This window comes from Coregonus lavaretus (assembly GCF_964263955.1).
Source record: "Coregonus lavaretus genome assembly, chromosome: 40".
In the NCBI taxonomy this organism is placed as follows: Eukaryota; Metazoa; Chordata; class Actinopteri; order Salmoniformes; family Salmonidae; genus Coregonus; species Coregonus lavaretus.
Window position 1 is genome coordinate 263,630 of NC_140027.1, and position 26,620 is coordinate 290,249.

Below are 26,620 nucleotides of genomic sequence, written 5' to 3' on the forward strand. Positions count from 1 at the left end.
ACATATAAACATAAAGCTGGAGCCTGAGGACAGTGTCCAAAAGCACAACATCACTATTAATCATAAAACACCTCAAGTTATTTGAAAGTTCTGAGGACAAAGAACACACAAACACACAATGCCTCAGTGATTCACAGAAGTATATCACAGAACTATATCAGGGTGTCATTTCTCAGGCAGAAATGTAGATAAAAATAATGAAATCCTGTTCCCCAAACAAGTGCAAGAACCACAGAGTCAAGAATAGGTTAAATATACAAATAAAATAAAATCAATTAAAAACAATAGCACATCAACATAAAAACATATAAACATAAAGCTGGAGCCTGAGGACAGTGTCCAAAAGCACAACATCACTATTAATCATAAAACACCTCAAGTTATTTGAAAGTTCTGAGGACAAAGAACACACAAACACACAATGCCTCAGTGATTCACAGAAGTATATCACAGATCACAGAACTATATCAGGGTGTCATTTCTCAGGCAGAAATGTAGATAAAAATAATGAAACCCTGTTCCCCAAACAAGTGCAAGAACCACAGAGTCAAGAATAGGTTAAATATACAAATAAAATAAAATCAATTAAAAACAATAGCACATCAACATAAAAACATATAAACATAAATCTGAAAGCGTTGCTCAAACTCCCGTAACAGTCCCGTTATTTTATCTTTGAACCGCTTCATGTCTGCCACATGTTGGGTCGCGCACACATTTTTCAGACAGGGGAAGTGAGCTGCATCACCACCGGCAAGTTGCGTCTCCCACAATGACAGCTTCAACTTGAAAGAACGTATGCTGTCATAATACTGCGTGACAACTTTGTTGCGCCCTTGCAGCTGTTTGTTCAAGTTATTCAGGTGCTCTGTAACATTCACCATAAATGCAAGGTCCTGCATCCATTCTGCGGACTGAAATTCTAACACTGGTTGGCCCTTTTCTTCCATGAACTGTTCAATTTCTTCTCGTAAATCAAAGAAACGCCTCAGCACAGCACCTCGGCTTAACCATCTTACCTCAGTGTGGTATGGCAGGCCATAGATGTGGTCTTTCTCTCTGAGAAGGCTGTCAAACTGACGGTGATTCAGGCTTCTGGATCGGATGAAATTAACAGTTTGGATGACCACCTTCATGACGTTATCCGTCTTTAATGACTTGCAACACAAAGCCTCCTGGTGCAAAATACAGTGAAAAGTCAAAAAATCACGTCCTCCATTTGCAGATTGCACTTTCTCTCTGAACTTTGTCACAACGCCTGCTTTTTTCCCGATCATTGAGGGCGCTACATCTGTAGCCAGGCTGACAGCGCGGGACCAGTCCACTCCGACCCTGTCCAGCTCGCCGACGAGTGCGGTAAAAATATCAGCTGCTGTCGTTGTATCTGTCATCGGCACCAACTCCACGAACTCCTCGGTGACGGTCAATGTGTCATCAACTCCGCGGATGAAAATGGCCAGTTGTGCAACATCTGTAATGTCCGTGCTTTCATCAATTGCAACCGAAAACGCAATAAATGACTTTACTTTTTGCTTCAACTGGCTGTCCAAATCCACTGAAAGATCGGAAATCCTGTCTGCAACTGTGTTTCTTGTCAGGCTGATATTTGCAAAAGCCTGTCGCTTTTCAGGGCACACAATCTCCGCTGCCTTCATCATGCATGTTTTTACAAATTCACCCTCACTAAATGGTTTTGAAGCCACTGCGATTTCATTAGCAATGAGGTAGCTAGCTTTCACTGCAGCGTCACTGATGTCTCGGCTGTGATTAAACACAGACTGCTGTTTCTTCAGACCCGCCAACAGTTCATTCACCTTCTCTCATCTCCGCTGTCCTTGAAAGTTGTCATATTTGTCGGCATGAAGACTCACATAGTGGCGACGAAGGTTATATTCTTTCAGCATAAATAGGATGACCATTTTTCTTGGAACACTCTGCACTCTGCGTCCACTTTTCTCTTTTTTGACAGAGACATATTGGGGCAATGAGGGTGCCAAAGCACATAATGTTAAAAGTAGAAGCCGTAATAAATATCGCGGGCAAAACAAAGTAGCTCATTGGCTGCACGTGCTTGACCTACTTGCTCTGCCCCGGTATAAACAGTTTGCTTGCTTAACACAATTGCTATTGCGCCATCCAGTGGACGCAATTGGAACAGCAGTTTATTTTATTGAAAAATTGCAGCGCATTTTTATACTTTACAAAATTATTATTATTATTATTATTATATATATATATATATATATATATTTTTTTTTTATCATCTCGCGGGCCGGATTAAACCCGTTTGCGGGCCTGATCCGGCCCGCGGGCCGGACGTTTGACACCCCTGGTCTAGGGTTTCCGAGATAATGGTGTTGATGTGAGCCATGACCAGCCTTTCAAAGCACTTCATGGCTACAGACGTGAGTGCTACGGGTCGGTAGTCATTTAGGCAGGTTATCTTAGTGTCCTTGGGCACGGAGACTATGGTGGTCTGCTTGAAACATGTTGGTATTACAGACTCAGTCAGGGACATGTTGAAAATATCAGTGAAGACACTTGCCAGTTGGTCAGCACATGCTCGGAGTACACGTCCTGGTAATCCGTCTGGCCCTGCGGCCTTGTGAATGTTGACCTGCTTAAAAGTCTTACTCACATCGGCTACGTGATCACATAGTCATCCGGAACAGCTGATGCTCTCATGCATGCTTCAGTGTTGCTTGCCTGGAAGCAAGCATAGAAGTGATTTAGTTCGTCTGGTAGGCTTGTGTCACTGGGAAGTTCGCGGCTGTGCTTCCCTTTGTAGTCTGTAATAGTTTTCAAGCCCTGCCACATCCGACAAGCGTCAGAGGCGGTGTAGTACGATTCAATCTTAGTCATTTATTGACTCTTTGCCTGTTTGATGGTTCGTCGGAGGGCATAGCGGGATTTCTTATAAGCTTCCGGGTTAGAGTCGCGCTCCTTGAAAGCGGCAGCTCTACCCTTTAGCTCAGTGCGGATGTTGCCTGTAATCCATGGCTTCTGGTTGGGGTATGTACGTACGGTCACTGTGGGGACAACGTCATCGATGCACTTATTGATGAAGCGAGTGACTGATGTGATGTACTCCTCAATGATATCTGAAGAATCCCAGAACATATTCCAGTCTGTGCTAGTGTAGTGTTTAAACAATTTATGACTTTGCTAATGGTTGCAAATGGTTTTAGAGGATGTTGACTAAGCTTAAGGGAGCATCTAGAGAGTAGTTCTATAGGGGCACCCTAAAGCCGAGGAAGTCTGTTAGGTGGAGTCCTGGGATTGGTTTATGGGAAAACACCCATATTATGTTACATAGGGCATAGGATATAAATACCACGGTTAAAACAAAGGAGTACAGAACAACATATTATTTTGAGTCCGTTGTTCTCCAGATGCCTGCAGATGTCTGTCAATTTACGCTGAAATCGTGTGATATAAATAAACCTTTATAATCAAAGTACAGTGAAAGCGGACTCCTTGGTCTCACAGCATAATTAGCATAATTTTTTTGATACAACAGAATGGCGACGAGGAACATTTGGGGCGTGATGCGTCTCTCCAGTGTTCCATTCATGAGCTGCGAAGTGACTCTCGCTCAAGACGCCGGCTCATAAGGTGAGATTTCTCACAATTTTGTGCGCTGGTTGGTTCGCTTGCTTATGGGTGTGTGCGCTGGAGAAATGTACTGTTTAAAAGACTTATGTGTGCAAGTTTTGCTGTTATTTGCTGTGGGATAGGAGTCCGTTCTAAAATTCTAAATTTGTATGCGCTGGTAACAACACAAACAGGGGGGGAGTGTCTATAACTATTGAAGAATAGAATGAAGGAATAAGGCCAAGGAAAATGTATACAAATTAGGACATTGCGAATCTATGGAAGCCCTCTAACGAGGCGATCATTAGGATGGGCCGAAAAATCCTAAAAGCACGTTAGGTGAATTTAGGTAAGTCCCGGGGAATTTGGGTTGTGGTATATATATTCGGTTGCAAGTTACCGCTCAACTTATAGTTGACGAAGTATATGATTGATGTAACCGCTCATCAGATGTCCGTGAACTCGTGGTAGCAGAAATTTAGGAACAATGGAAATATACGGTGCAATGGAGGTATAATACTGCCTTAGAGGTCCATAGGAATGGGAAAAGCCTAAAATAAAGACGTCTCTGTTGTGTTTAAACTGTGTGTCGACTCATGTTAGGATAAGATTTATGTTAGAGATATATACATATATATGTTTTGGTTGAGGATAGGGGTTTTTGTTTTTATAAGGAAATACGTAAGTTAAGGTTAAAAAATCTTATGAGTCTCCGTTGGTGAGAACGTTAATAATTGTTAACTATATATGAGCCCCCTGGAAGGACGTTAAGGTTAAAAAACGTATGAGTCTCTATAAAAAGAGAACGTTTACTAACTATTAGAATATCATGAGCCTACAGGGAGGAGTTTCTAACAGTGTATAGAGATGTTTTGTAATGGATAAGAAAATCACTATAAATCTGCAGATTAGGATAAGTGACGTTAAGAAACTTCAAAGTAGGATTTGTGTTTTATGTTTTATGTTGGTTTGTGAGTTCTGTTAAGTGTTACTGTTTGTCTATGAGGGGAAAGAGAGGAAGTACAGCGGGACTGTCTACTTTCTGTTGTCTAGCTGGGAGAGAGCTGGGAGAGAGCTCCCTCCACTCTGAAATCGCACTGGTGAATGTACTACGCATGCGTGCGATTTTATGACTTTAGAGTTACGTAGAGCAAATATGCCACTCCCCTGCCTGCACTGAGCTGCTGGGAGACGCAGACTCAGAGCAGACAGAGAAGAAAGAAGAGATTTAGACACTAATAGTGTGGTCAGTTTGTTAAATCGACTGTTGTTTAATGATGAAACTATTTGCTTGAGACCTATCGAATTGATAAACTAGAGATATGTTGACGGATTAAAAATAAATAAAATAAATTGTTATTGAGCTATTTATACTATTCCTGAGTTAAGTTGTTTGCTCATTTCTTAGAGTGAATGTGAACAGAGGGGTATTGAATGGTTGAAATAACTCAGTGAGTGCATAAACTACTAAATTCTTGTCTGTTTCTTTGTTCTTCTCAACAGCTTCTACCCCCAAGCCATAAGACTCCTGAACAGCTAATCATGGCTACCCGGACTATTTGCACTGCCCCCCCACCCCATCCTTTTTACGCTGCTGCTACTCTGTTAATTATTTATGCATAGTCACTTTAACTCTACCCACATGTACATATTACCACAACTACCTCAACTAGCCGGTGCCCCCGCACATTGACTCTGCAACGGTACCCCCCTGTATATATAGCCTCCCTACTGTTATTTTATTTTACTTCTGCTCTTTTTTTTCTCAACACTTTTTTTGTTGTTGTTTTATTTTTACTTTTTTTGTTAAAAATAAATGCACTGTTGGTTAAGGGCTGTAAGTAAGCATTTCACTGTAATGTCTGCACCTGTTGTATTCGGCGCATGTGACCAATAAAATTTGATTTGATTTGATTTGATTTGATAAGAAGGAGGAGACAGAGAAAGAGAGGAAGTGCTGATGAGTGCATCATGCGACAGAGTGTGCTGCAACGGATCAAGTCAAATCAAGGCTAGTACTGTTCTATTTACAAAACTTACCTTCCCATAGAGGATATTTTGGGTGCCTAGCATATTTGATGTTATGACAATTTGACAAGGACTTGGCAACAGACTGATCAATTGATGAAAATAAGAATTGCATTTTGGAGTTTTTGTGCATGAGTGGGTTTGATTAGAGTTGAGGGGGAAATCGAGTACTGACAATATTCTGTAAAATTAAGGTAATTGGGTGCTTATTAGGCAATTGATTTGTGAGTGCTGTAGTGTTGCTGGATTAGAGGTCTTTATTTTTTGGGTTGCTCTGAAGTTGACTACTTTCATTTATTTTCTGATGGGATGTGGTAAGATTGCCACTAATCAATAATTTGGTAAAATAAAATAAAATAAAATGAATAAATAAATAAGTAAATAGATGAATAAATTAATTGATTAATTAATTAATTTGGGGAAAAAAGAGAGAGAAAAAAAGAGGGAAACAATAAGCTACATAGTCTAAAATAATAAAATAATTCACAATAAAGGAATATAAAAGAGTTGTTACAAGGGGGAAAAAGGACATACAAACTATGAAAGCAATTACTCCTGTTGATGTAGTAGAAAATAGTAATCCTTTAGTTAATGGTATTGCAAGGTTATCTGGAAAGGGAATAAATGTTGGCCTGACATTGAACAACCATGGCCAGTGGAAGGGATTTTTAACCCTGACGTCATCAACATGATGAAAGTGATTGAATAATAGAGAGAGGAAAAGCAGAAACGACCATAAAGATGAATCCAAAACTCCAAAAGTGAGAAGAAAACGAGATGTCTGGAAACTAAGGGTGGAGTGAGGTTCAGGAAGATGGAACTTGAAGATGAAGATGATGATGATGATCAGAGTGATTGAGAAGAGATCATGGGTGGATATGACTCTGTGATCAGAAGGAAGTTGGCAAGAGAGGAAAGAAGGGGTGATGGAAGTTGAAGGAAGAAGAAGGATACTAGAGATTCGATCTCTGATGAAAATGAAGATGGAGAAAGCAATGAAGATTTGGAGATTAAAGGTGCTTTATGTTCAAGAGGATTTTATCCTACAATGATTAGCAAAGAAGAAATAGAAAGAGATATAGACTGATGCGTATTATGCCTGGATAAAGCGAATAATTTAGAAGAAGTAAGAGAACTGGAACAACAACTCAAGAAGCTGAAAGTACAGAAGAAAAAACTGCTGAGAAAAGGATCCCAAGATTGGAGAAGAATAATACAGTGAGGCCAAGGAAAGAGAGCACAAGTAAGAAGATGATGCAAGATGATATTTCGAGGACAGAACTTAGAATATAAGCCTTTGAAGAATACCGATATGTCAGATATACTTGAGAATCTGTCTACTCTTCAAGATGGAGCATATCCTTGGATTTCAAAATTGGAAGAAATTACGGTGGGAACACAGTCAGCCATAGGAGACATTAAGAGACTTTTGGCTAATCTCCTTGGGAGTCCAGATATGGAAGAAATTTTTCAGAGAGCGGGACTTAATAGATATGTGGGGACTGAAGTGAATGACTCTAAATTGTTGGCTGCAAGTGGAAACTGGCTGTGGAGAGCACTGAAATATATGTTTCCAACAAATGTCCATTCTGACAACATTCTGATTGATCCACTAGGACAACAAGAAAATCTGAGAGCCTATGTGTGAAGAGTTCATCAAGTGGGGAGAAATATTGCTGGAAATGATCCAGATGTGAGTCAAATTGAGAAGTCAATTTTGAGAGCTAAACTGCAGATGGGACTGCCCTCACAAGTAAGGAGCAAACTGGCAGAGGTGGTTGGACTTGGAAGCATGACAAAAGGTGTCTATAGAGATGATATAGCCCATCAAGTGGATCTGTAGAGGAAAAAGGAACACAACTAGAAAGAACAGGACCAAGAAACTCTCAGAAAACTTGATCAAATACAACTGGGGGAGAAGAAGAAGGAGAAGAAATAAGCTTTGGTTATGAAGAATCAGTGTGCACCAAATCAACAATCACTGCCACAGCTTCAACTGAACAAGGTCAAATGCAATTGTGCCAGCCACAACTAGTGGTACAAGTTGTTTCGTATCCATAGACAGTTTCTGGAAAGACACAGAATTGGAGAGGAAGATACAGGAGCAAGTGAAGATCATCTGGAGGACAGGTGAACCCTTATAGGGGCAAGGAGCAAGGATTCTAGGGGTGCCTAGAAGATCAGAAAGGGGGGTGTCAGCTGGTAGCACCAGTTAGGGGGAAAAGATCCAACAATTGAGGTGAAAGTTGAACTTCGACGAGGAGGAAGACCTCCTTGGAAGAATCAGTATCCATTGAAAGATGAAGCAATCCAAGGGATTGAACCAGAAATTGAAGAACTTTCAAAAGCAGGTGTTTTGAAGACAAGAAAAAATCCTTAGAGTAGGAATCAATTGTTGTTTTGGGAGAAACCATGAGGGGTTGATAGTAGCGCCTCTGGACCTATTAGGTCTGATGATTTAGGAAGCTAGGGGTTAGCTAATGTTGCAAGGGGGGAGATTAGGTGAAAGATTACAAAGGAGTAGGGTTTTTGGGAACCATATTTGCTTGAATAGATTGACTATGTCATAGGCAGGAGGACAATCTGTCTGAAAAATAATGTTTAAAAGGGGGTGACTGTTATTCTTGGTTACATTCCTACACCAAGAGGGGAATAAGATGACAAACTAAGCTAAAAGATGCTCAATCGTTTGCCAAGTTTTTGTGTAAAGAAGTCATAAGCAGGTAGGGACTTCCCGATCACATATCCTAAAATTAGTGGGAAAGGAATTTGTGGATAAATCAGTGAAATGTTTTTTGAAAAATTAGAGGGAAAGGAATTTGTGGATAAATCAGTGAAATGGTTTTGGGGGAAAATTAGGGGAGAAAAGTCAGACTAAAAAGTTAAGAAAACTAGGGTTGAAGGAACTCTAGGACAGTCAGCTAAGCTTCAATGTTAGTAGTAAGAGAGAGAGAACAGTGGTGAAGGGAAATTTAGAGTTCAGTGGGAAGATATATATATATATATATAAACTCCTGAGTGGCGCAGTGGTCTAAGGCACTGCATCGCAGTGCTAACTGTGCCACTAGAGATCCTGGTTCGAATCCAGGCTCTGTCGCAGCCGGCCGCAACCAGGAGACTCATGGGCGGCGCACAATTGGCCCAGCGTCGTCCAGGGTAGGGGAGGGAATGGCCGGCAGGGATGTAGCTCAGTTGATAGAGCATGGCGTTTGCAACGCCAGGGTTGTGGGTTCGATTCCCACGGGGGGCCAGTATAAAAAATAAAAAAAATAAAATGTAATCACTAACTGTAAGTCGCTCTGGATAAGAGCGTCTGCTAAATTACTAAAATGTCAAAATGTCAAAACAATATATATGGCAGGAGTTTAGATCTGTTAGGAGCAGTTGCATTGAGAAAGTATGTGTTGTTGAATGATAAGAGAAGAGTGAAGATTGAGGGTGATTGCAGTATCTATATTTACAATTCCCAGCAGGAAGATCAAGGTGATTATAAATGTATTTTTTATAATCAACAGTTTGAAAGTGAGGGATTAGAGTTGGGACCAGTGGCGGCTCCTGAAAAAATTCTCAGGGGGGGCAATTTTTCTGATGATTTAGGTGACCTACACACATTTTTAAAAAGATATGTCCAGCAACAACATGAAGACAGGGGCAGCATATAAGTCAATACCAGAAGCATTTATTGACTGATCTCAAAAGTGTTGGCTTACAAAATCAAAATAAGTTATCACAGTAAAAATAATCAAGGGTGTTCTTTCACATTCCTCAACACTGCATAAACAATATGCATTTCCATAAACAAATGAAATATCAGCTGAAAATACAGCATCTTGGTATTTGTTCAGATTGCAGGATCAACAAGAGCTTTTACCACATTTTTTGCCTCATGGTTGAATTGGAAATATGTGCACCTGAGCATAATTCACAACAAGCAAGCAGGAGCTTTTGATAGAGGCTACTGAAAACATTGATGCAAGTTAATGGTAATAAGACATTTTTATAGACTTCCATATTCTGCCCTCTTGTATAGATTTGTGAAAATGAACAGTGATAGACATTTTGCCTGAAAACAGAATTTGAAAGTAATTTCTAGAAAAGGTAAACACAGCTATCTGTATGGCTTTGTAAAAACGAACAACCATATTCTGGCCAATTGTATAGATTTGTAAATATGAACAACCATATTCTGGCCAATTGTATAGATTTGTAAAAATGAACATGAACAGATTATTTTTTTAAAAACTTTTTGTAAAATGAAAAATAACTATTTTAAACAACATCAACTGTGAACTGATTTGGGCGTGTGTGTGTTAAAGAGACAGACAGGGAGGGACAAAGAGAGAGAGAGGCTACATTACTTGTACTGAAACTGTTCTCTTCTCTGTTTCAATACAGCAAAGCGTTCAATGACTTTCTCATTGAAATCAGGCATGCTGAGGACTAGTTACCTCTCCATGGAAAGCATGGCCAGTGCATTCAGACGTTCCTGGCCCATTGAATTTCGCAGGAATGTCTTAACTCGTGTCAAAGTTGAGAAACATCTCTCAGCTTCAGCTGTTGTCATGGGAGTAGTTATGAGGATGTTCAACAGAGTCACAGTCTCAGAGAACGTCTCCTGGAGGTTGTAGCTCATGAGAACCTGGTACAGTGCCAGTGCACCACAGCATCCCTTGAATTCAGGATTCTCATAGATCAGAGATAGTTCTGTCTTGAGCTTTGCCTTGCTCAGCATGGGGTATGCATTCACAGTGGCATTCAGAGCCTCATCAGGAAATTAATGGCAGTACCTTTCAAACATGTCTGCTTGCAGTAAGGTAGCACTCACAAGGTGGCCAGAGAAAGAGAACCTTTCTTTGGTGTGATCCAGGATGGTGTTGCAGACCTCTTCAGACAGCCTCTGCTTCTCCTCTTCTCTCAAAGCTGTTCTGGGTCTTTTGGCTCCTGTTGCTTCTTGCAGCTGCTGTTGAGAGGAGTCCCTGAAGGCAAACAGACCAATGTGTTTGTTGGCTTTGTACAGTACTGTTGTCTATGTGATGCACAGGTATATGCAATGTATCCATGTATAGTACAAATACTTCAGTTCCACTTAAAATGGGCAGGGATGCATAAAGTCTTTAGTGTTTAAGTTAGCCTTTGTGTCTCACATAGCCTGGATGTTCAGCACAGTATACAGTGGTGCTCATAAGCTTATGATCCCATGCTAAAGTTGACTAAAAAGAGGAATAAAAAATAAAAGAAAATTGGTGTCCTTAAAGGTTGGATTTTCCAACTTTTTTAATTAAGTCATTAAGATCAATTTCCAAAAGATGATTTTTTTATTTTTTTATTCCTCTTTTTAGTCAACTTTAGAATGTGTTCATACACTTATGAGCACCACTGTACAGTACACATAGTATATAAAATAAGCTAGATTACACCACTGGCCATATATAATGAGAATAATGTAATTTCAAACACAAATGCAGTCTCCTTTCATGCATACATTTTCAAATAAAGCTCTGCTTTGAGAAAGATCGAATGATATTGTTTAATCTTACCTTATGGCCTGCACACTGCTTGTGAAGCTGTCGAGGGCACGTTTGATAAAGACAGCATCGATGTCCTTCTTCTGTAGCTTCTGGTACAGAATGTCGACGTGGGGCATGATTTTGTGAAAAAGCCGCAGGAAAAAAATTAAATCTTCATCATGTAGCATCCTCACGTAGCCAGATGCCTCTCTCACGGTGGGCTGGTCAAATGAACCCAATGAACCCGTCCGAATGGCTTCAAAACATTCTATGAGGTCGTCTCGATTCTCGTAGACAGTGTTCACGACTCTGCTTAGTAGAAACCTGTTGAATTATTAAATTTGGTCTGGGAGGTCCTAATTGTTTCGTTGCCAATTTATCTTGATTTGTTCGCCGACAAAAAGGAACTTCTTTCAAAGAGACAATTGAGTTGCACTGAAGGCTAGCCATTTTGACAGTAGTAGTGAATTGATTGATGAGGCTACCCGCTCTTTTCTTAGTTACGTTCATGGTTATGTTACGTATGACGAAAGCGCGTTAAGTGCAAGCCCTCAGAAACCCATAGAGATTGTATTGAAAGCTCTGATATTTGAAAAAAATTGATTTTACATTAGAGGCTATGAGAGACTTCTGGGCGATTTTCAACCTGACTGAAATCGCCCCAAAACGGGCGGGGACATTTGAAGCACGACTTTAGCCTGATTGGACATTTAGTGGCAGATCAGACGTCTAGATTAGAACACTGATAACTACTGTTGCCGTGATATAATTGATTAGAAAAAAAACCTTCCTTTTCCCGTTTGGCAGTGCGTCGCCCATATCGCCCTAATGAACACACCGCCCCTGGTTGGGACTGAGAGTTAATGTAGTGTAAAGAGTAAAGAGTTCAAAGCTTTGGGGAAAATGGATGAATCAACAACAATGACATCAACACTTCAGTCTATTAAAACAACAGTGAGAAGCAATTCAACTCTTTCAACATTGACAGTTATTAAAGCTATAAATATATCACATTTGATTACAAGGGAGCTAATCGCTCCAGCACCAATTTTAGAGGAAAAGACTGTCATTAGGGTTAGGATGGGTGGTACAGCTCATCTTCCTTGTAGATGTGAGAGAAGGAATGTGTAGAGGTGATATTCCTCTCATGTGGAGAGATAATTATGGAGAAGAAGTGTTGTTATGAGGATAAGAAGTAGAAGCTGTTTCACCTAGTGAAAGGAAGTATATTTTGTACAATGATATGAAGTGGAAGAGGGTTATGAGTGATTGCTAATTTATTTTGAGTAATGTTAGAGGGAGAATACTATCATGGAGGTACAGGATGAGTTGTTTGATTTTAATGGAAGACAAGAAGATATATCTGCTCAATACCGCTCGTTAGGGAAGAGAGAAACTAAATGGAAGGAATATGGATTTAATTATTCTGTTTGGAAATTAAAGATGGATGGGCAGGTAGGAATCTTTGGTTCAAGCAGTTAACTCATACTGTAAGATCAGTGAGGAATCTTGAGGGTCCATGTCTGTTGAGAATTCCAGTACAAGGAACATGGGGTTGAATCTTAGAGAAGGTAGCTAAACCTCTATCAAGTACGTGTCAATCTTATGCTTTATCATGGCTGTTGTATCAGCAACAATCATTAACAGATACAATAATGTCGTTGTCGAAGCATTTGTTTAGGCCTAGGTTTAAGTGTTCTTGGTTAAGTGAATTAACCTATGTGAATTTGTTAGATAGGAAGGAAAATCAGTTAACAGCGCTTCATGAAGCATTGGAGGTGAAACCTGTGAGGGCTCAAAGCTGTTTTAGTTTAAATAAAACATATGATGGAAAGGGGATGTTTAGGGGAATATCAGATGGTGATGATTATATGATGACTTTGGGGTAAGCATGAACATAAGGTTAGTAATGAGAAATATAATGTAACTTTTGATGTTTAATTTAGTAAGAAGAGAATGACTTTGTATGGTAATGTGACTATTGGGAATTTTAGAGATATTTAGGGGTTTGTGGTGAGAAAGTATATATTCTTACCCTATGGATGGAAAGGATGTTGTTACATGTTGAAGTTGAAGCTTCCATATGAGGTTTTTAAAATTAAAAGAGGGGAAGCAAGGGGAAAGAGATAAATCTGATTCTGAAAGAGAGAAATGTCATAGTCTGGAAGCCTACCATTGGAGGATAAGTCTAGGAGAGAAGTGGGGATTTTTTCCATGGTATGGTGTAAAATTTGGGAAGATAACATAGATAATATTACCTATAATTTGAAGGGTTTTGCAAATGAAACGATAAGAGGGTTTAACCTTCTGTCAAGACTCAAAGGAGTATTGATGGATAGATATCAATTTTGAATATCCGATCATTTTTTCACATGGTTTTAAATATTAGTGTGAGTTTAGTATTTTGTGATGAATCAAAGGGGGGAAATGGAATGTGATTCATTTTATATATAATTTTATATATCATTTTTATATTTTTAGTTGATATTGATGTTTTAATTTGAATGTGTTGTTTTGCAAAAGATACTGTTTGGTCTTTTCTTTTCTTCCAGAAGCATATGGGGGAATGTGTAGAGGGGATTCAAATACTCAAACATGGACAATATGAAGGGACAATATGAAGGGACAATATGAAGGGACAATATGAATGGACTGGAGGAAGTGGAACAAGGAAGGTGTGGAAATGTTCAGATTCCATCATCGAAGTTGAATTGGAAGTCGACACTGCTGAGGAGATGAAATGTAGTGGACTACATTCCAGTGTCTGCAATGATATATAGACATATTTGCATGTGTAATACATAATTTGTGTCATATTCATTCTGTATTAATTTTTGAAGAATGATATTTGCTGTTATTGGGTACATGTGGGGATCTCAGATGTTTTTGTTTATTTCGTGGATGCTTAGGGATATTGGGTCTAGGCAGGGATAGATAGAATCCAGAGGAGGGTCCGATGGGTTGACCAGCCTGAATGTGGACATTTTTGATTGTATTTTGTGTGCTGAGGCTTTCATGTGTATTCAAATTGCATCATAGTTTAAAATGCATTGATAAAGATTTATGAATTGATCTGGAGTACTTAGGTGGTTGCCTGGGGCAAAGGGGCTGTGAGAGAATTTTACTGTCTTGATTGATTGATGGATATTTGGAAAGAAAGCTGCCAGACAGGTTTTTCGCTCTCACACTCCATAAAGATTTGTTCATATTTCATAGAAATGTATTTACACTCCATAGAAAAATGTGTTTTTTGGTTTATTGTTAAAGATACTCAATAAGATAAATTGTTATTTGTCATAATCCTATTCTTTTTGTTTTCGAGACTTAATTAGTCTCGAAGGGGGGAAATATGTAGTGTTTAAACAATTTATGACTTTGCTAATGGTTGCAAATGGTTTTAGAGGATGTTGACTAAGCTTAACCCTCCCGTTGTCCTAGGGTCAAAATGACCCGCCACTGTGTTGAACCAACTTTATTTAATTTTTATATTTTTTGGATCATTTGTGACAAGGAGGCAGTGATACTTTCTTTAAAGTCTCACTGCCTCCTTCTCACAAATGATCCCAAAAATATAAAAATTAAATAAAGTTGGTTCAACACAGTGGCGGGTCATTTTGACCCTAGGACAACGGGAGGGTTAAGGGAGCATCTGGAGAGTAGTTCTATAGGGGCACCCTAAAGCCAAGGAAGTCTGTTAGGTGGAGTCCTGGGATTGGTTTATGGGAAAACACCCATATTATGTTACATAGGGCATAGGATATAAATACCACGGTTAAAACAAAGGAGGACAGAACAACATATTATTTTGAGTCTGTTGTTCTCCAGATGCCTGCAGATGTCTGTCAATTTACGCTGAAATCTTGTGATATAAATAAACCTTTATAATCATAGTACAGTGTAAGCGGACTCCTTGGTCTCAGCATAATTAGCATCATTTTTTAGATACAACACTAGCAAAACAGTCCTGTAGCTTAGCATCTGCGTCATCTGACCACTTTTTTATTAACCGTGTCACTGGTGCTTTCTGTTTTAGTTTTTGCTTAGAAGCAGGAGTCAGGAGGATAGAGTTATGGTCAGATTTGCCAAATGGAGGGTGAGGGAGAGCTTTGTATGCATCTCTGTGTGTGGAGTAAAGGTGGTCTAGAGTTTTTTATTCCTCTGGTTGCACATTTAACATGCTGATAGAAATTAGGAATTTCCCTGCATTAAAGTCCCCGGCCACTAGGAGCGCTGCCTCTGGATGAGCGTTTTCCTGTCTGCTTATGGCCTTATACAGCTCATTGAGTGCAATCTTAGTGCCAGCATCGGTTTGTGGTGGTAGATAGACAGCTACAAAAAATATAGATGAAAACTCTCTTGGTAAACAGTGTGGTCTACAGCTTATCATGAGATACTCTACCACAGGCGAGCAAAGCTAGAGACTTCCTTAGTATTAGATTTTATGCACCAGCTGTTGTTTACAAATATACACAGACCGTCGCCCCTTGTCTTACCGGAGTCAACCGTTCTATCATGCCGATGTAGCGTATAGCCCGCTAGCTGTATGTTATCCATGTCGTCGTTCAGCCACGACTCGGTGAAACATAAGATATTACAGTTTTTAATGTCCCGTTGGTAGGATAACCTTAGTCTTAGGTCATCCAATTTGTTTTCAAATGATTGAACATTGGCTAATAGGATTGATTGAAGAGGCAGTTTACTCGCTCGCTGTCGGATCCTTACAAGGCACCCCGACCTACGTCCACGATATCTCTGTCTCTTTCTCATGCGAATGACGGGGATTTGGGCCTTGTCAGGTGTCTGTAGAATATCCTTTGCGTCCAACTCGTTGAAGAAAAAGTATTTGTCCAATACGAGGTGAGTAATCGCTGTCCTGATATCCAGAAGCTCTTTTTTGTCATAAGAGACGGTGGCAGAAACATTATGTAAAGGAATAAATTACAAATAACGTGAAAAAACACACATAATAGTACAATTGGTTAGAGGGCTGTAAAACGGCAGCCATCTTCTCCGGCGCCATTCAAGTCTAACGTCCGTTGCTCGTGTTTCTTGGCCCAAGCAGGTCTCTTCTTCTTATTGGTGTCCATTAGTAGTGGTTTCTTTGCAGCAATTCGACCATGAAGGCCTGATTCACACAGTCTCCTCTAAACAGTTGATGTTGAGATGTGTCTGTTACTTGAACTCTATGAAGCATTTATTTGGGCTACAATTTCTGAGGCTGGTAACTCTAATGAACTTATCCTCTGCATCAGAGTTAACTCTGGGTCTGTCAGGTGTCAAATGTGCAGCGGTAGGACGGAGTCAGGCGCAGGACACAGAACTACACAACGTACTTTACTCTGAAAAACAAACACTAATTTCCACGCAGGGAAAACACACCAGCTCACAAAAGCGTATGACACAACACAACGAACAAACACGTACAAAACCATGTGGGAACCAGAGGGTTAAATAGGGAAATAATCATCATACAATGGGGAAACAGGTGTGTACAAACAAGACAAAACCAATGGAAAACAGAAACGCAGATCGGTGGCAGCTAGAAAGCCGGTGACGACGACCGCCGATAGCCACCCGCACAAGGAGAGGCGCACACTGAGCAGGAGGAAACATAAACCCTCACGTCCTTAGCTAAAGTGGGCCACCAGTACTTCCCACTAAGACAGCGCACTGTCCGACCGATGCCAGGATGACCAGAGGAGGGTGACATGTGGGCCCAACAGATCAATCAATCGCAGACATCAACCGGAACGTACAGACGCCCAACTGGACACTGGGTGGGAGTGGGCTCCGTACGTAACGCCCGCTCGATGTCCGCGTCAACCTCCCATACCACCAGTGCCACCAGGAAAGAAGCCGGAAGTATGGGAGTGGGATCCGTGGACCGCTCCTCTGTGTCATACAGCCGGGACAGTGCGTCTGCCTTAGCGTTCTAGGAACCTGGTCTGTAGGATAGGGTGAAAACAAAATTGGTGAAAAACATGGCCCACCTTGCCTGGCGAGGGTTCAGTCTCCTCGCCGCCCGGATGTACTCCAGATTGCAGTGGTCAGTCCAAATGAGGAAAGGGTGTTTAGCCCCCTCAAGCCAATGCCTCCACGCCTTCAGAGCCCTGACAACAGCTAACAGCTCCTGGTACCCCACATCATAATTTCGCTCCGCCGGGCTGAGCTTCTTTGAAAAGAAAGCACAGGGGCGGAGCTTTGGTGGTGTACCCGAGCGCTGAGACAGCACAGCTCCTATCCCAGCCTCGGACGCGTCCACCTCTACTATGAATGCCAAGGAGGGATCAGGATGAGCCAGCACGGGAGCCGAGGTAAACAGAGCCTTCAGGTGACCAAAAGCCCTGTCTGCCCCAGCTGACCACTGCAGTCGCACCGGTCCCCCCTTCAGCAAGGAGGTAATGGAAGCCACTACCTGACCAAAGCCCCGGATAAACCTCCGGTAGTAGTTGGCAAACCCTAAGAACCGCTGCACCTCCTTTACCGTGGTTGGAGTCGGCCAATTACTCACGGCTGAAATGCGGTCATTCTCCATCTCCACCCCTGACGCGGACAGGCGGTACCCTAGGAAGGAGACGGACTGTTGGAAGAACAGACATTTCTCAGCCTTGACGTACAGGTCATACTCCAACAGTCGACCAAGCATCTTGCGCACCAGGGACACATGCTCGGCGCGTGTAGCGGAGTATATTAGAATGTCATCTATATACACCACTACACCCTGCCCGTGCAGGTCCCTGAAAATCTTGTCTACGAAGGATTGGAAGACTGATGGAGCATTCATCAACCCGTACGGCATGACGAGGTACTCATAGTGGCCAGTAGTGGTACTAAATGCCGTCTTCCACTCATCCCCCTCCCGGATACGCACCAGGTTGTAAGCGCTCCTGAGATCCAATATGGTGAAGGAGCGCGCCCCGTGCAATGACTCTGTCACACTGGCTATGAGAGGCAGTGGGTAACTGTACTTCACAGTGATCTGATTTAGCCCACGATAGTCAATGCACGGGCGCAAACCTCCATCCTTCTTTTTCACAAAAAAGAAACTTGAGGAGGCAGGTGAAGTGGAAGGCCGAATGTATCCATGTCCCAGAGATTCGGAGACATATGTTTCCATAGCCGCCATCTCCTCCTGAGACAGAGGATACATGTGACTCCTGGGAAGTGCTACGCCTACCTGGAGATTTATCGCACAATCCCCCTGTCAATGGGGTGGTAGTTGAGTCGCCTTCTTTTTACAGAAGGCGAGAGCCAAATCGGCATATTCGGGGGGAATGTGCGTAGTGGAGACCTGGTTTGGACTCTCCACCATAGTTGCACCTATGGAAACACCTACACACCTCCCTGAGCACTGACGCGACCATCCCTTGAGAGCCCTCTGTTGCCACGAAATAGTGGGGTCATGAGAGGCCAACCAGGGAAGCCCCAACACCACAGGAAACGCAGGAGAATCGATCAGGAAGAGACTAATTCTCTCCTCATGACCCTCCTGCGTTTTCATCCACAGTGGAGCTGTGACCTCCGTAATCAGGCCCGACCCTAAATGACGACTATCTAAGGCATGTACAGGGAAGGGCACATCAACAGGAACAATAGGGATCCCTAATCTACGTACAAATGAACTGTCAATAAAGTTCCCAGCTGCGCCTGAATCGACTAGTGCCTTATGCTGGGAATGCGGGGAAAACTCAGGAAATTCTATGCAAACATACATGTGCACAACAGGGAGCTCTGGGTAAATCAGGTGCCTACTCACCTAGGATGACCCACCATTGCCCTGCCTGCTGCCTCGACTCCCTGGGGAACCTCCCCAGCACCGACCAGCAGTGTGTCCTCTGCGGCCACACTTGGTGCAGGAACCGGCCCCTCCTCTGGTCACCCTAGGAGCAGCACCTCCGAGCTCCATAGGGGTAGGGTTGGAGGTGCTGGGGGATGGAAGGAATGGACCCTGATCCGGATGTCCGCGGGTGGCCAACAGGTTATACACCAGCTGGTTGAGGGTAAGGGTGGTGTCCCTGCATGCCAGCTCCCGACAAACGTCCTCACGTAGACTACAACGGTAATGGTCAATCAGGGCCCTCTCATTCCATCCCGCGCTGGCCGCCAAGGTCCGGAAGTCCAGTGCGAAGTCCTGTGCGCTCCTCTTCCCCTGTCTGAGGTGGAACAAGCGTTCCCCCGCCGCTCTCCTCTCCGGTGGATGATCAAAAACCGCCCGGAAGCGGCGGGTGAAATCCTCATAGCAAACCAACGCTGCGTCTATTCCTCCCCATTCGGCGTTGGCCCACTCCAGCGCTCTCCCAGACAGACAGGAGATGAGGGCGGACACGCTCTTGTATCCCGAGGGAGCCGGGTGGAGGGTCGCCAGGTAGAGCTCCACCTGGAGCAGGAACCCCTGGCACCCGGCAGCCATCCCATCATATGCCTCGGGAGCGAGAGCCGAATCCCATTGGGTCCAGGTGACGGAGGGGTGGACATCGGTGTGGGTTGACCTGAAGTTGGGGTTGTGGGAAAATCCCCTCTCTCCCATCGCTCCATGGTCTGCAACACGCGATCCATCGCAGTGCCCAGATTCTGGAGCATCGTCACGTGCTGCTGGACGCGCTCCTCCACGGGTACCAGAGGACTGGCTGCACCTGCTGACTCCATATTAGGTGCGTGTTTCTATCAGGTGTCAAATGAGTCAGGCGCAGGACACAGAACTGAGTACACGACGTACTTTACTCTGAAAAACAAACACTAATTTCCACGCAGGGAAAACACACCAGCTCACAAAAGTGTATGACACAACACAACGAACAAACACGCACAAAACCATGTGGGAACCAGAGGGTTAAATAGGGAAATAATCATCATACAATGGGAACCAGGTGTGTACAAACAAGACAAAACCAATGGAAAACAGAAACGCAGATCGGTGGCAGCTAGAAAGCCGGTGACGACGACCGCCGATAGCCGCCCGCACAAGGAGAGGCACCAACTTCGGCGGAAGTCGTGACAGGGTCTTCCATTCCTGTCACGGTCCTCATGAAAGCCAGTTTCATCATAGCACTTGATGGTTTTTGTGACTGCACATGAAAAAACTTTAAAAGTTATTTTAAATGTTCCGTATTGACTGACCTTCATGTCTTAAAGTAATGATGGACTGTCGTTTCTCTTTGCTTATTTGAGCTGTTCTTGCCATAATATGGACTTGGTATTTTACCAAATAGGGCTGTCTTCTGTATTCCACTCCTACCTTGTCACAACACAACTGATTGGCTCAAACACATTAAGAAGGAAATAAATTCCACAAATGAACTTTTAGGAAGGCACACCTGTTAATTGAAATGGATTCCAGGTGACTACCTCATGAAGCTGGTTGAGAGAATGCCAATAGTGTACAAAGCTGTCATCAAGGCAAAGGGTGGCTACTTTGAAGAATCTCAAATATGAAATATATTTTGATTTGTTTAACACTTTTTTGGTTACTACATGATTCTATATGTGTTATTTCATAGTTTTGATGTCTTCACTATTATTCTACAATGTAAAATATAGTAAAAATAAAGAAAAACCCTTGAATGAGTTGGTCTGTCCAAACGTTTGACTGGTACTGTATGTTGTAGCAAATTCGGGGGGGTAGCCCCGACCGGGACTCAAACCAGCGACTGTGAAGCCAACGCCTTATCCATTACGGCAAGAGGTCTGAACCTCTTGATGAGCTCGCTAGGTGTTGGCCTAAGGTTGCTACACTACTCCTTTCCTAAGGAGGGATAGCGTGTCCACCCTTCTCTATACCGAGTACCTACACTGATAAATTACGTTTTATTTTTGTACTATGATGGCAACACCACTAAGTCAATGTTTTAAAGAATTAAAACAGGACCAAAGCGCGCCCTAGTTCTGCCAGTCCCCACCTAATCAGTCAGTCCTTAATCATTTGTAACATTACAAGGAAGGTTGTCCCCTTTTCTTTGTCTTTGGTGTGTGAGAGTTCCCTCAGAATATGGAAAGTATATTTACTTTCTCTGACCACATCTTTTAACCTAAAAAGTGTAATGCAATAATTGTTTGGGAGAAGTGGAGTAAGCAAAATAATGGGCAAATAACTCTACGAACGTTTTCAACTTTGCATATAAAACTCTGCAGGATAGCTTTGACTCTGTTAAATAGTTCCTTCAAATAGTTCCTTCATTCATGACTACGTTGGTTTCTCTCACTGAAAGGGGAAGTTGTACCAAAATGGCCTCTCGTTCGACCTCTTACAGGACACATGGCAACATGGGCCCCGGAGATTTATGTTTCACATCCTCTCGTTAGGAAAGCGGAGGGCCCCACGAAACAACATCTGCAGGCAATCTAGCTCCTGCCCCTTGTCACTGGATCAGAGCTCACGACCTGTGTGTGTGTGTGTGTGTGTGTGTGTGTGTGTGTGTGTGTGTGTGTGTGTGTGTGTGTGAGAGAGAGGACCAGAGATCATACAGCATAATACAGTCAAGATACTTATCTTCCAGCTCCCAGGAAGTGACCGCTTCCATTAAGGGCCAAATGATGGTGATCTTTATGGTTCATCAGTAATAGAACACACAGAGAAGAATGGAAATGGAAATATAATCATGGTCATTATTTTCATAATGTTTGTTCTCTTTATGTTGACCTCCTCTGTGTTCTGTGCATTGAGGGGAAATGGTTGGGAAACAGCCCAGGTGGCTTACATTCTGCATCTAGGATCCTCCCGTTGGATGACGTGTTCAGAGGAGAGAGTAGATCCCTCTAACCACTGATGCGGGGTCAGATATTTAAAATCCTCCTAAATGGTTAATGTTAGGATTCAGGGTAGGGTTCTCTGATGTTAGATCTGTGTGCACTCTGCTTTGAGGGTTTTGAGTTGTTGAGTTTTCACTGCATGTACAGTACTGGGGTATATAAAGCTTTAAGAAACATCTACTGACACCGTCTTAGGTGCAAGAGGCCCTCAGAAATTACAGGAAGTTGGGCTTGGCACAGGAAACTGATGCACCACATATCTGAGTTGCAAAGAATAACTGTAGATTTAGCAAAAAGGGATGCATTTACAGTATACTGAGTTTTGGTTTAAATCATTTGCCAAGAAAAAATGCATTGTGTGTATAGTTTATTTTGAATTACACAATCCACTTCCCATGCATAATTGAAATACCATACTACTGTGTCATAACTGATGCATAGTGCCTGAATTGCGGTTTTCAAGCATATAGTCAAACAAACAACCAGAAAACGGTTACAGTAAATTCATGTCACTTCAAAACAAGGCCTTCAAAACAAGGCCGGATCTCCGCATCATTCATCCAAGTTTTGTCAAAATCGACCCAGAGCTGTCTGAGATACCGCATGTGACTAACGTACGAACATAAGAACGAACAGACGGAGACAGATCCACAGTCCCCTCCCCGATTTCTTCATGGGGGACAATGATGGTTTCCGATACGGTGCAATACAATAACCTACTGAGTAACTAACCAGTAATCACCAGCAGATGGTGTAGTTTTGTCAGATGATCATCAGTGTACGGATGGAGTTTATCTCTGTTTGCCTATCATAAACTGCAGGGACGGATTGCCCGAAATGCCAGATGGGCTGGTCCATTTTTAGCCTAGTGGACTTGTCTCACTTGGGTATTTTGCGAAAAAAGATCATTATCTGGCTAATAATGGGGGCCTCAAGGGAAGAAATGGGCCGGTGTGGGGGTCTCGAGGAAAACATTTTTCGGTGTGTTAGAAATGTCAGGGCTGAGTTCTAGTCCCTGTCCGCCCCTGATATACTGTATGCACTTCTGGAGAGGGTGGATTGGAAGGACAGAGGCGCTAACCTCTACTAGAGAGATCCTGTGTGTGCAGACCTGTCGAAGGGTCAGAGCTATGTAGTTAGGTGACAGGGTGATGACGCTTACAGGCTCTTGTGGTATGGCAGAGCCTGCTGTCATCCAGAGAATATCCTCCATTGTCCCCTCTCACTTTTATGTCATTTAATGGTCTTTCTGCCATCAAAACGAGTCTTGTCCCTCCATGGTCAGCACTTAAATGTCAAAAAATTGCCTTACATGATGACGAAACATAAGAGAATATGAAAAATGTATGCACTCATTAACTGTAAGTCGCTCTGGATAAGAGCATCTGCTATATTACTAAAATGGAAAATGGAATAAGCCACTATAGTAGCCTACATTTTTGCAGACGCTGTTATCCAGAGAGACTTACAAGAGCAATTATAGTGCATTGCTCAAAGACACATCAACAGATAGGCTATAATGTTTTTCACCTAGTCTGCTCGGGGATTCGAACCAGCGACCTTTCTGTTATTGGCCCAACCGCTAGGCTAGCTGCCACACAGTCTTAATGGGTTAAATTACACGTCTATTTGACTGTATAGACTGTGACCAGCCCATTGTATGTGAATGCTTCCAGCAGACAAGCTTGCCTGAGTGCCAGTCTTTTTGTGCTATCATGCCAACTTCATTGTGTTAGGCTTGACAATTAGCAATTGAGTGTTGGCAAGAGCACAAACAGATCTGAGACCAGGCAACAGAAGTTCTGAGAAGTGCTATTGTAGTATTGAATACTATAATGACTGCTTTTCTATAACGCTTGCGGTATAGACAAAAGGAAATGTGTGTTCACTGAATAAGAAAATAATAAGCCACATGCCACAACTTCCTCTACAGGCAACAGCTTTACAGAAAAACAACATCTTGCAGCATCGACCATTCAGTAACAAAATGAACTAACCAAGTTCTCCATCCCCCTATTAATTAGTTAACTATTTCTGTTTGTAGATCAACCAAATGTATCATTTTTGTAATTGGGAAATGTATAAGATATAACAACCTATCCAATGTGTAGGTTGTTACATTGCACGGTGTCTCGGTATTTTATTTCTGGCCATGTCACGTGGTCACGGGGACAGCAGCTGCTGACAGAGGAATTAGAGAAGGGGAGAAGAGGGGATATTAATAAGTGGGAATTCTTCACATAATTATTAATAAATCCGAGACGTTTATAATTATTATTTTTGCTATAGTCTGTCGTTTTGGGTGGCGCGCCGGCGGGTGGAATTCAGAATGACTTTTTCATCTGTGTAGGTTACTGTAGTCTAGATATTTTATACAGATGTCATACCGTTTGCGGTTTATTTTTCCATCGACTGGAATATATTTTAACTTCTGAATGGAAAATTAATTAAGCTATAGACTAGGCCTACTTTATAGAGCATTCGAAGGCGTCTCGTTATTTTGCACTTTAGTTATTTGCATCGTTTTTGCCTAAAGGGAAATTGAGTGCCAACAATAAAATCGTGGTTTTCATGCGACTTGTGTTTCAAGCGCTCAATTGACAATGAAACATCTTTCAATCACTAAGGACTTCCAAGCAAGAGGAACGAGGATATGCTGACACGAAAATATCTGAAGATACGGAATTGTCATCAATACCTTGACAAATACTTCAATTGGAAATCATTAGTGTGGTGCGTTCTCTTTAGCATTTAATGCGCACTATTGGCTGGCCTCAGCCATCATCGTGCACCACCGCCACAGACATTTATATCAGAAGCAACAGGCTGAACCATACGAGCCGAGTGATGTCGTGCTGACTACAACTCCCCTTTAAACTATCTGGGATAGGGGTGACAATTTGTTGGAACTGGACCTCAAGACGCGCCCACTTAAAAATCGCGGGCGCTGTGCATTTCGTTTACGCGCAGGCGACACACAGCTTTGGAAAACCCGACAGTGCATGTGGAGTGCTGATGGTTGACAGGGCGAAAGAGGGCGGTCAAAACACAGACGCGGTAAACAGCGTGCCTTGGCTATGGTTTCATATCTAACTCCAAGGAGCTGGAATACTTAATTTGCTGTTCATTCAGAGAGCTCCTCATCTACACCTCAAAGACAGCCACGCATGCCCCAGAGGACCTTTGCACAGCAGCACTTCATGCCCGCCCTGGTGATGCCATGCCCCGCAATCACAGCGGAGATGAAGGCGGTACGGGGCTCTGGATGAAAACCTCTCCCGGCCACCGCGCCGAGGGCTATGACTTGAAGGATGTGGAGTCCGGCGGAAGGATGATGAACAACGCCAGTGCTGGGGACGGTTTGCTGTCGGCCTCCAGCGCTACAGGTGCCGGGGGTTCGGAGAGGCTGAGGGGAAACAAGGGAGCCCGGCTCAGCCTGCTGGGAAAGCCGCTGATATACAGCGCTCAGAGCGGCCGGAGAAACGTCCGTTACCGAAGGCTGCAAAACTTGCTGTACAACGTGCTGGAGAGACCACGAGCCTGGGCTTTCATCTACCATGCGTTTGTGTAAGTGAAACATTTCATACATCTATCTGCATGGTATGAAGTCTTCTTGCGCAGTTGTTTTATTCCGCAATCCGTCAGAAACTCATGTCTCCACCTGTTGCGTCCACCTCGCAAGATCCTCCTGTGAGTTCTACCACGATAAATGGCTGGACACATTTCTTGGAAATTCATCTCATTTGAATAAGAATGGGGCCATGATGTCTGATAATCTGAAATGATCATTTCAATAGGTTTTGGACTTTCCAAAAGGCAGTCATTCTCTTTTATTTGTATTTTTACCATAGCTCATATTTTTTTTTTACTGAACACATTTATAACAGGCAATCATATGCTGCTGTTTTATTTGTGATAGATCCTACCCCATGTCCAACCCCTGGTCAATTAAATTGATGTGCTGTATAGCCGACCAAGACCAATCTGATGGCCAATAATGAATGCAGAGAGAAATATAAAGTGAAGTAAACCCCTGGTTGGTTCTGATGTAGTCCATACATTCACCTCATTCATAAAAATAACCCAGTACCACTTTACTGTCCAATTTTACTGCTAATTCTGCATTTCAAAACCCCCTCTCAATGACTCACACTGTTGAATTGCTCAAATTATTCAAGAGCTATTGTATAGTAAACATTGGACACAATGAACAGTACAGATGCCGTGTCTAACTTTAACCCAGTTTCTCACAGCAGGACAATAATCCTGCAGCAACAGGAAATGTGAATTATTATGTGGATATTTACACTGACTGTACAAAACATTAGGCACACCTGCTCTTTCCATGACATAGACCAGGGTTCTTCAATTCCGGTCCTGGAGGGCCGAAACACCTCTGTTTTTCATCCTCTCCTTCTAATCAGGGGCTAATTCAGACCTGGGACACCAGGTGAGGGCAATTAACTACCAGTTAGAAATAAAAAACAGAAGTGTTTCGGCCCTCCAGGACCGGAATTGAAGAACCCTGACATAGACTGACAAGGTGAATGCTATGATCCCTTATTGATGTCACTTGTTGAATCTACTTAAATCAGTGTAGCTGAAGGTGAGGAGACAGGTTAAACAATGATTTTTAAGCCTTCAGACAATTGAGACATGGATTGTGTATGTTTGGCATTCAGAGGTTGAATGGGCAAGACAAAATATTTAAGCGTCTTTGAACAGGGTATGGTAGTAGGTGACAG

General features: G+C 42.5%; 1 protein-coding gene across 1 annotated transcript in view; it reads left to right on the forward strand.

The window, feature by feature from the left end:
* Window positions 1–24,875: 24,875 nt before the first annotated feature.
* LOC311113253 (potassium voltage-gated channel subfamily KQT member 5-like) overlaps window positions 24,876–26,620 on the forward strand; it is a 182,042-nt gene continuing 180,297 nt past the window's right edge. Inside the window, exon 1 of the mRNA XM_084156461.1 lies at window positions 24,876–25,442. The gene's annotated coding sequence lies outside the window, so the exon portion shown is untranslated. The remainder of the gene's footprint in view (window positions 25,443–26,620) is intronic.